This window comes from Rattus norvegicus, chromosome 20 (assembly GCF_036323735.1).
Source record: "Rattus norvegicus strain BN/NHsdMcwi chromosome 20, GRCr8, whole genome shotgun sequence".
Lineage (NCBI taxonomy): Eukaryota > Metazoa > Chordata > Mammalia > Rodentia > Muridae > Rattus > Rattus norvegicus.
The window spans coordinates 14,555,001-14,566,547 of record NC_086038.1 but is presented as its reverse complement, the minus strand read 5'-3'; the positions used below and the strand labels follow the sequence as shown (position 1 = coordinate 14,566,547).

Below are 11,547 nucleotides of genomic sequence, written 5' to 3'. Positions count from 1 at the left end.
TCACCGTGTGATTGTAGTCGATTCCAATCCTTATTTTCAATTTCAAAATTCATTCCAAGATTAAAAGTATCTCTCTCTTTTCTGAGAAGTGGCAGTGAGTTTTCTCTCACTCGTCATGTGTCAAATCTTTAATTTGGCACCTGTTTGGTTTCCCGCCGCCATTGCTCCCAGCATCCTCTCTGCTATGTGGATATATCCCATTGGAGGTATGTCAACTTCCTGTGGAGAGGCTACAGCAGGAGCCTCCCTATGCAGGCTCCTGAAAGCACTCTTAACTGTTGAATTCTATTAAAGGACAAAAGTGATCCTTAAGCCTTTGAGTGGATGTCTTGGGAGTATGAGGAGAAAAAGCAATCTCCTTGCTTCATGCTCAGAAGAGGGAGACTGGTTCTTCCATTTACCTGATATCAAACAGGTAATTTACAAAGATCCCACTTGCCATACTCGCCCCCTAGGATGGAGCCATGTATATTTCATACTTGTTAAAAAGAAAGAAAAGAAGAAAGGCGGGAGGAAGGGGGAGAGGGGGATGAAGAGACAGAGGGGGAAAGGACTGAAAGGAAAAGAAATGTGCTTTCTGTTTAGTTCCAGTGGTTGATATCCTTGTTTCTTCTTGTCGTTTGGTTTTGATTGGTTGGTTGGTTGTTTCAAGAACAAAATGCGATTTTGTAATGCTTGGATAGTTTTGCCCTTTAAGAAAAAAATCAAATACGTTTGAAGATCATAAAAATAATGAACAGGGGCTGGAGAGATGGCTCAGGGGTTAAGAGCACCCGACTGCTCTTCCAGAGGTCCTGAGTTCAAATCCCAGCAACCACATGGTGGCTCACAACCATCTGTAATGGGATCTGATGCCCTCTTCTGGTGTGTCTGAAGACAGCTGTAGTGTATTTATATAAAAATAAATAAATTTAAAAAAAATAATGAACAGGTTTTAGAGAGTAATTAAAGTCATGTATAACACGTTAAATCCGAAACAGCATGCGTTTATGTTGCAGTAAATATTTTAAAAAATGGTGGACCCTAGCCCTGATTTTACCGGGTGGCTGGAGCCAGAGTGTTTGTGGCTAGCAGAGGGCCATTGGGAGAGCTACTAATCTGAGATAAATTATGGTTAGTTCCATATGGCCCACTGATGCTGGAACTAACACTAGGGATGAGCGTGGGATGGTACCACGCTGGAATGGCTCACGGACCACCTGGGCCTGAGAGTACTTGAGGGCTACATGGAGCTGCTGAGGTAAAGATACCCTGCAATGCCATGTGGCCTTACAGGTGCCAACACTAACCAGGATAAAAAGTTCCACCATTTTTTAATATTTACCATAACAGGTTTACATAGGTTTGACTTAAGTTCATTTACTGACCTTGTCAGTTAAAAAGCATTCATAATATTTTCTTGGAAAAGGAAAGCGTGATTAAGTTGGAAAATGTCCTGAAATGATCTGGTATAAAGATATCTGAAATAATAGTATTTCAGACTATTTCTGAAACCTGACAGGTGATTTTTAAATGAGAAAGTAGGGGCCCAGTGAGATATCTCCGCTGCTAACAAGATTGTCATCAAGCTTGATGATCTGAGTGTCATCCCCCAAGGAACCAACTACTACAAGTTGCCATCTGACCTCTGGCCTCCACATATGGACCATTGTGCCTCTCCATCTCTCTTTTCCTCTCTCTTCTCTTCCCTCTCTTTCATACCCCCACCCCCCCCCCAATAAAAATATTTTTGAGCAGGAAGTAGGAACATGAAGAATGCAGCTAGGGAGATGTCTATCTTCAGGTCTACATCAGTTGAGGTCAGTTACTACTTTTCTTTCATTTATAGATATAACCTTTCCTTTAATCCTATCATCTGTTTCTGGTAAAGGCATCATGGTTAGGGATTGACTTCTCCATGATCGCAACTATATAATTAGGATCGCAACTATATAATCTTGAAGGTGGCGTGTGTGTGTGTGTGTGTGCGTGCATGTGTGTGTTTCTATATCTTCATACAAGGCAGTTATTTGACAAGAGAACGAGAGATCCTTAAGTGAGGAATTACCTCAATGAGATTGCCAATAAAGAAGACTGGGGGCATTATTTTCATGATTACTAATTGATGGGGGAGGGCCTAGCTCACTCTGGAGGGCACTGTTCCTAAGCAGGTAGCCCTGTGTTATATGAGAAAGTGGGCTGAACAAGCCACAAGGAAGGAGTAAGCCAAGCAGCATTTCTCCATGGCCTCTGCCTCAGTTCCTACCTTTTGTGTCCTTCCTTGAATTCCTGTCCTGACTTCCCACCTTGATGAAGTATGATCTAGAGTCCGAAGCTGAAAGTAACCATTTCTTCCCCAAGTTGGTTTTCCTCTGTGTTCTATCATAGCAATAGAAACCTAAGAGAATGAGCATTTTAAAGTGGTTGATTTCTTGCTCATACAGAAATTGATAGAAGGCTTGAGGACCCCTGCACTTTACTTCCCACCTAGGGATTCAATTTAGAAACAAATTTTCAAAAAGGGAGAAAGCTATCAGGAGGAAGAGTGACTCAAGAAATCTTCACAAAACCAAATCTGTAAATTCCTGCAAATGAAAACCCTCAGCTAAAACGTATCATTTGCTTTATTCCATTAAGAAAAGCTCACGGGCTGGAGAGATGGCTCAGTGGTTAAGAGCACCCGACTGCTCTTCCAGAGGTCCTGAGTTCAATTCCCAGCAACCACATGGTGGCTCATAACCATCTGTAAAGAGATCCAATTCCCTCTTCTGGTGTGTCTGAAGACAGCTACAGTGTACTTATATATAATAAATGAATAAATAAATTTAAAAAAAAAAGAAAAAAAGAAAAGCTCACTGTTCAAAAAACCCATGCAGGTTAACTTGTTCTGTAGCCATAATAATTGCCAAATTCACTTCACTCTGCACTGGTCCTATGGGCATAACCTCTTCATGTAGCTATACTACAATCCCACCTTCTTGCTGCCTCTATTTGGAGTTGGTCATTATTTTTAACTACAGCTCTCATGGATGTTCATTCCTTTGCAACAGTCTCTCACACACTGAAATCTAGAAGAGGGATGAATGCCAAGGATCCAGTATCCCTCCGTTCTGATTGACCTACGTGTCAGGGTTGTATTAATTTGCCCATCTACCTACCTTGACACTAAGCCATGCACCATTTTGGTTTTGCTCACATATGAAGGTCTCCTGTTCCTCTGGATGAAGAATCAGAACTATCAGAATATTCATCACTCTGGGATTTTGATTGTCTAATCTGTGAAGTGGTTAAAGCCATCACTTTTACTGGGAACTTCAAGAAGTACTTTTAGAAAAGTAATAACCTTGTGTTTATGCCTTTGTTAGAAATAATGACCGTAGAGTATAGGCAGAATTGTCACACCCACTGAACACTCGTGATTCTAGGAGGATGAGTACCTGGCAGTTTAGACAAGTTTGAGAGAAGATAAGAGCTTTCGCTTTGTGTATTCTGAAAAGAATGCTGTGATAGTGGTAGCAAAGCCCTCTTATTCATCATCTTTGGTTATATAAGACCTAGCGTCCTGATTTGGCTAATGTACCAAACTCCCGGATGTAAATGCCGTTTTAATTTCCTCAGATGAAGTGATGAGAAGAGAACCATGACTAAGCTGTGTAAATGCACAGCTTAGGCCTAGCCCAGAATGTTTGTTTCCTCTTTGTTCTAATTATTCCTAGGCCTAGGCCTGGAAGCTTCTAGCCTCCACAGAATCTAATTTTCCAAGATGACTGATTCAATCCTGCTTCTTTAGACTTCGGACTAAATTGCTCTGCCTGGCCTTTTATTAACTTCAGCAATATGTTCTAATCTTCTGGTTCCTTCTCATTCTCTGACTCATTCCATCTTTGACTGTTTCTAGCTTGTTCTTTCTGTGTCTAGTCTCTATAAAACTGTCCTGATAAAACACCCACCACCCACCACCCACCACCCACCACCCACTACCATTCTGTCTGCCTGTCTATCTATCTATCTCTCTATCTTTCTCTATCTATCTATCATCTATCTATCTATCTATCTATCTATCTATCTATCTATCTATCTATCTATCTATCTATCTATCTATTTCTCTATCTCTCCTTAAGTAGTCTCTCTTCCTCTGCTGTTCTTGTGCATATCCTGTCTCTGACTCATTTCTCTTATTCATCACGTTGTCTGCCCCTCAACTAGGCATCACTTTTTAACCATTGCAGCTTCCTTTAACAAAGCAACCTTACCTTCACTGTTAAGGATTAAAGGTGTGTAGTAAGGGTGTGTCTGTCTTCCACCAGAGCATGCTGTAATCCAGGACTTGTCTGCATTCCAGCCAGATCATATCTTTGGATGTGATCTCTTCTCAGAGAGTCCATGTTCCTGGATTAAAATTCCCATACACCCAGAGTTCATGCTCTACTGCGGCCCGTTGTTATGCAATACTCATTTTTAGATGGATACAAGTCTGTGCTGCTACTAATTGTCTTCTAATCACAGGTCATTTTTTTTTCTTAATTGGTCTACTGGACAAACATTCCAAACTTAGCTCAGTGTCACCAGTAAGGTTTTAATTAGGCAATTAATTTAAAATTTGTTCTTATTCATAATTAGCAAATCAGTTCTCATGCTGTCTCTCCCTAATCTTCCTTTTTCCAGCCCCTCCTCACTTTCTCCTACTTTCCTCTCCTTTCCTGAGGAGTGAAGCCTAGGACCTAAAGGCATCAAGAACATATATTCTTCCTCTGAACTCTATCACCAAACCTTAGAAGTGATTTCATGAATGCCTGTTATTCGCTAGTCTCATGGCCATTGCCCTCTGAGTTTCAGAGTCAGAGATTCCTATGTGCACTTAAACCAATTGAATTATACACAAAAATTAAAAAAAACCCATGAAAGGTTTTTGGAAAGAGAATAATGTTGGTCCTACAAGCTTTGAGAGCTAATATAACAGATTAAATTACAAATATTAATAGCAATATGGTGCTATTAGCCCCCAAGTTATAAGGAAATGGTTATTATATGCTTAAATTATTCAATGGTATTTTTAATTCTTTCAGTTAGTGACAAGTAGAGGACTCTTCTTTTCCTTTTTCTCAGGAAGAGACAAATGTTAGTGTGAACCTACATGCTAAAGAGGCAAGAATAGTGGAAGTGTGGAGATGTGGAGACAGTAAATTTACCACAAAATGCATGGTTTAAAAGCATTTTCTTCAAGCTTTATTTCTTGTAGAAAGAGTATCATTAAATTTTCACTTACAAAGTGAGTTTTTTCACCTGTAGAGTGAATTCCGTTTATATTATAAATCCAGAGGAATTCTGGCAATTTCTGAGTATCACAGATAATCCATAAACTACAGCACTGGCTGTAGTAAATGAGCTATTTGTGTAATAACATATATATGTATGCATTTATATTTCAACCACAAATAAAATCCAGTTGCATTAGGATTTCTCCCAAACCAGATCTGTAACACTACCAGGGAACTAATAAAATAAGGAGTTATCTGTGCCTAGCTTCAGGGTAGAATTTAATTAGGCTCATTCAAACAATCAACAATGATTGAATTAAAAGATATGTTAGAAATCTTGTGATATGAAAAATGGAGGTCCCTATTAATACGGAAGAAACCTCTCTTAGAAATTTTAATAACAGATTAAGGTATAGTTTCTTTTCATAGGGTATTATCAACCAAAATTCAAAGGTTCTTGTCCCTGTTTTTCTTTCTGTCTCTCTGTGTCACCATCTCTGTCTGTCCATCTGTCTGTGTGTATGTGTTCTCTCTGCCTCTTTCTGTGTCCCAGTGTGTGTGTGTGGCAGGGGAAGGTGTCTGCCTCAGGTAGAGCATACTGTACTAATTTTGTGAGCCTGGAATTCAGCACGACACACATGATAACTCTGCATTCATATTGCATCTGTTATTTCTATTTTGCCTCTAGACTTGATGGTGATCCGAAACAACACAATATGTTACCATTTAATTTTATAATATGCAATTTGCACAGCATTTTCTTTTCTTCCATATCCTTCCCCACCCATGCATCCATGCAAAAGCAGCTATAAATAATGGGACTGATAGATAAGTCTGTTGAACACTTGGGGGGAGAGGAATTATGATCCCACAAAGGAGGAATGAAGACTTCCATCATTACAATATAGGAAGTTTGTTTGGTCCCACAGAAATGGATGGGATGTAAGGAGAGAATATGGAGTGAGAACACTAATGATTGTAAGTCCTCTGCTTGAAAAAGTCAAATAGTTTTATGTTGAATATGGTCTTTGCATCCCTTTTTTTATAGTAGAAATTAATTTTCTTTGGAAGATTTGTCTTACGGAAACAAGATAGATTATTGTGTTTTAGACTTGCCTAGTGTGCACTGTAAACATTTTTTCTTTTCTTGAAAACCTGGGCTGTAAATAACTAAAGCATGAGCAGATTGAATTTGGCTAGAATCCCTTTTAGGGCATTTAGTTTTTGAGACTTGCATTGTTCTTGATTTCAACGTAGTTTAAAGACATGTTTCAATTGCTTTTTTCTCTATAAATGTTATAGTATAGAAAATTTTATTTTCATTCTAAATATTCAGACCTACAGGTGACTCCATATAAGGTTTCTCATCAAAATCTGAAGGTGGGTATTTTTTAAGTATGTGTGGCTTGGGTCTAGTAGTATACAGTAGTTAAGAAATGACCATTACCTGAAGGTCTATGAAAGTCCTGGAAATACAATGAGTTTGAATAGATATTCAGACCCTTTTAACTTGACTACCTCCAAGGTACATTATAGCAATAAAAATACTGAAATCTAAGAAAATGAGCTGTGATAATCCTAAACTAATTTCAAGTGTTAAGGAAGAGATAAAGAAGTGTGTGATCTCCATGTCTTTCTTGTTTTTCTGTTCTATTGATTCACCATGAGAGCTCTAGAAGCATTTTCTCTTCAGTTGGCTTCACATTCTCAGACATAGTGTGTCTGGTGTCTACAGTCATTTGTCTCAAAGAACTTGAAGTTTAGCACTGGGTACACATTTGCTTGGCATTGATTCCAATACAATATAATGAGGGCTTTTGAAAGGACAGTTTGAAAAGAGCACCCAGCTCCTGAGTAACCCCAAGAAGCTACACGAGCAAAGTGATTCCTCAGGTTAGAACTAAAGGCTGTTAAAGAATAAGTTATTTAAAAACAATAGAAATATGAATATGAGGCTGTCTTCATTAGGGTTTTATGACTGTCAAGAGATACCATGACCAAGGAAAGGTATTAATTTTAAGGCAAGCATTTAATTGGGGCTACCTTACAGGTTCAAAGGTTCAGTCCATTATCATCAGGGCAGGAAGCATGGCAGCGTCCAGGCAGACATGGTGCTGGAGAAGGAGCTAAGAATTCCACATCTTGCTGTAGGCAGCAGAAGGGAAAGTGGATTCTACTCTGGGCAGAGCTTGATCATAATGTGAGACTTCAAAGCCCTCCTCTACATTGACTCACTTCCTCCAACAAGGCTATGCCTCCTAACAATGCCACTCCTTATGGGCCAAGAATTCACACACATGAGTCTATGGGGGTCAAGCCCATTCAAACCACCACAGAGGGAGAGGAAAGGCAGCAGGTGTTTTGAAAGTATTATTGGGCAGTCAGCCTTCTCTATCTATATATTGAACTCTACAAGTTCAACTAGTAGACTAAACATGTTTTTAAAGTTATGTCATCAGTGAACTTACTATATCATCCCCTAGCCAACATGGTGTGCAAACTATCATGTAGCATTAACATTTTATAGATATAACCCAGGGGTGACCTAAAGTGTGCAGGAGTATGAGTATATGTTATATGCAAAACACTATGTCATTTTATACTCAAATCTTGGGCATCTTTTGAATCCTTGGAACCAATTTTCTGATACTGAAGGGTCACTGTATTTTCCTGCACACACCCCAAACGATAAAGCTCCTGGAACTGGTTAGAAATCAGCTGTGAGGAGCTTCATTCATTGTGAAAATTATGAAGACCTCATAAAGAGCTCGTCGAAGCTATGATAAGAATCCTGTTTGAGAGCTGGGAGACTCACAAACATCCCGGAGAAGAGATTAAATGAGACAGTCAGGAAACTAGGAAGCCAATTAGACACTGGTAAAGAAATTAGCATCTCTCTTTAACCCAGAAGCTATCTCTAATTGATAACCACATATAAAAAAAGAAATCAGGGTTCTCCAACAACATTTCATTGAGTATACAAACCACACTTAAGGACAGTCCCCGATGTCTAGAAATAGAGGATCAACAAAAATAGAACTCCACAGAATTTTTGGAGGTTCTTGGTCTCATAATATAAGGGTTCTTTTTTAAATCCTTCCATGTCTCCTGCATATAAATTATAGTGTCTGATTTTATGGAATTTCCTTGTGTTCAAAAATATGTGTCTTTATATCTCTGTGCTCCTTGTGTTTTTTCCTTTGGCTTTTTTTCTTCTGTTTGTTTTGTCCTATTCTAGTTTGATCATTTTTGATTTATCTTGTTCTATTATTTCTTAGATACCTATTTGTCTTCTAATGAGAGAGAGTAAGAAAACATGTGAATTTGGGTGAGAAAAGAATCTGGGAGGAGCTGGGAGAGGGAAAAACATAATTGGAATGTACTGTATGAAAAGTATCTAGTTTAGAAGAACCATGAATTTGATGAATCACTATTAGGGATATGAAAAAGTATGGAACTTCAATACATAGTTAAGAATTAATGATAGACTGGAAATGGAAGAGAACAGAGCTTATAGAGGTGACATAGATTTGACACCATTATGAGATATTCAAATGAAGGGTCCCATGGCATCTATGGCCTTGATGAAGAGAAAGACAGATGCCAGTACTTGGCTCTGTTTTTTCCTTTACATTTGGTATTATACCTCTGCCCATGGATAATGTTGCCCACACTTTTTTTCTTTCTTTTATTGGATATTTTTTAACTTAGATTTCAAATGTTACCTCCTTTCCTGGTTTCCCCTCCAGAACCCTGCTATCTCCCCCTGCTTCTATGAGGGTTCTCACCCACTCACCCACCCACCTACTCCCTCCCTCCCACCTCTCTACTCTGACATTCCCCTATACTGGGGCATCGAGCCTTCACAGAACCAAGGGCCTCTCCTCCTATTGATGCCCGACAAGGCCATCCTCTACTAATATGCCTCTGGAGCCATAGGTCCAACCCTGTGTACTCTTGGGATGGTGGTATAGTCCCTGGAAACTCTGGGGAGTCTGGTTGGTTGAGGTTGTTTTTCGTCTCATGGGGTTTCAAACTCCTTCAGCTCCTTCAGTCCTTTCTCTAACTCCTCCATTGCAGATCCCATTCTCAGTTCAATGGTTGGCTGCGAGCATCCACATCTGTGTTGCCCACATTTAAAATGAGTCTTTGCACCTCAGCTGACCCAAGCTGTAATCACCCTCACAGTGATGCCAAGAGATTTTTAACTGGGGTGATCAGAGTCCCTGCCATTTTGACATTCTTAATTATCTAAGGACAGTTGGTTACATACATTATGGAATAGGGTGCCTCATATGTGAAATCTGGGCCAGGTATTTAAGTGTTTTATTACCAGCTACAGAAGATAGCTTACTCATAGTGCCTTGAGTAAACCAAAAGAAAAAAGTATAATATGCCATGAGAGAAGTTGTGAAAACACTTAATACCTACCCTGTGGGTGTCCTGCATGGACCACTACTATGTCCATATGAGTTACTGTCTGGCTTTGAGGAGACTTATGTAGACTTCATATTCATCTGGGTTCGTGTGAGATCATCATACTCAGTAAGAACTCTCCAATGGCATTCTCTAAAGATGGCAGAGTCACCTTTACCTATATCTGTGTCTCATTAAAAGTCTCTACTGCTTTGAGGCCATGCAGAAATGATAAATGACTTATATTGATTATTTTTAATTTTCCCAGTTGAGTTACAGTGTCTCTATTTGAGGAAGGGGGATAAGAGGAATACCCTTCAGATAAAACAGTAAAGTAGCTTGTGCTTCTAATTGATCTGGTGGTTGAAATTCTCTACAGTGACGGGTTAAAAGAATGTGAACGAAGGAAAGGAGGAGTCCTAACCATTTTCCTAGTTCCGTTTTATACAAAATTTTTACACATGTTACGACCTCAAAAGGTTATAATTGTTATTGGTATTTTATACATAAAGATACTGAGGCTTCACTCAAGAATAAATTGATGGAATATACTGGTTGAAAACAAAAGTGGTGGAGCTACAATGTAAACTTGGATAACCAGTCACGCCTTTAAGTGAAGTAGAGTTTGCAATTAGAAGAAATGAAATCAGGAAGCTGAGGCATGGGGATCACAATGATAAAGGACCAGCTTTGGCAAGAGCTATGCCACATACACTTGAGAGCACTGGATGATCTTCCAGAGAACCTGAGTTTGTTTTCCGGCAGCTAGCAGCACATAAGTCTAGTTTCAGGGAATCAGATGCTCTTTCCTGATCTCCAAAGGCACTCCATGAACTTGGTGCACAGACTTGTATATAGGAAGAATATCCATGAACATTGAAGGAAAATAAATAAATAAATCTTTTGAAAAATTAACAAAATTATAGAAGGGCTGGAGATCTATCTGAATGGTAGGGTACTTAGTACATTCTTAACATACTGAGGCCATTGATTCAGTCCCACATACATACATACATAAATACATACATACATACATACATACATACATACATGATGTAAATTATAATTATATAATTGAATAATTACTTCCATATAGTACAAAACCATCAGCATTCTTGTCGAAATAGTAAACCAATAGAATAAACACATAAGAGCCAATTTAATTCTGAAGAACAGCTTCAATATACGTGAGGAAATTCACACATGAAAGGTTTCTGGGAGGGGGGTTATGTGCATTGGTGTTTTGAATGCATATGTCTGTACGAGGGTGTTGGACCCCCTTGAACAGGAGTTACAGACAGTTGTGAACTGCCATGTAGGTGCTGGAAATTCAACCCAGGCTCTCTGGAAGAGCAGTCACTTCACTTAACTTCGGAGCCCTCTCTCTACCCCCTTATGTAAGATTTTGTTGTTGTTGTTGCTGTTTTGGTTTAGTTTGGTTTTTAATATATCAAAATAAATTAGGAGGGTTTATCTGGTTGTTTGTTTGTTTGGTTGGTTGGTTGGTTGTTCAGTTGGTTTTTTGTTTGTTTGGCTGTTTATTTGTTTGTTTGTTTGGTTGGTTGGTTGATTGGTTTCTGAGACAGGGTCTCACCTAATTCCCAAGACTGGACTAGAACTCACTCTGTAACCCCAGTTGGCCTCAAACTCTAAGCAGAATTGCTGCCTCAAGCTCACCTCAGAAATGCTCCAATTATTTTTTTTTTGGTTCTTTTTTTCAGAGCTGGGGACCGAACCCAGGGCCTTGCACTCACTAGGCAAGCGCTCTTCTGCTGAGCTAAATCCCCAACCCCGAAATGCTCCAATTATATTCATGAGCCACTCTACCCAACTATGTTCTTGTTATAATCTGCCAATCCATAACATAACTAATATTACACAACAATGACAACAC

The 11,547-nt window shown here is 39.1% G+C and overlaps 1 protein-coding gene across 6 annotated transcripts in view; it reads left to right on the top strand.

The window, feature by feature from the left end:
- Positions 1 to 11,547, top strand: part of Pcdh15 (protocadherin related 15) — a 1,498,824-nt gene that overhangs the window by 928,659 nt on the left and 558,618 nt on the right. The window lies entirely within an intron of this gene.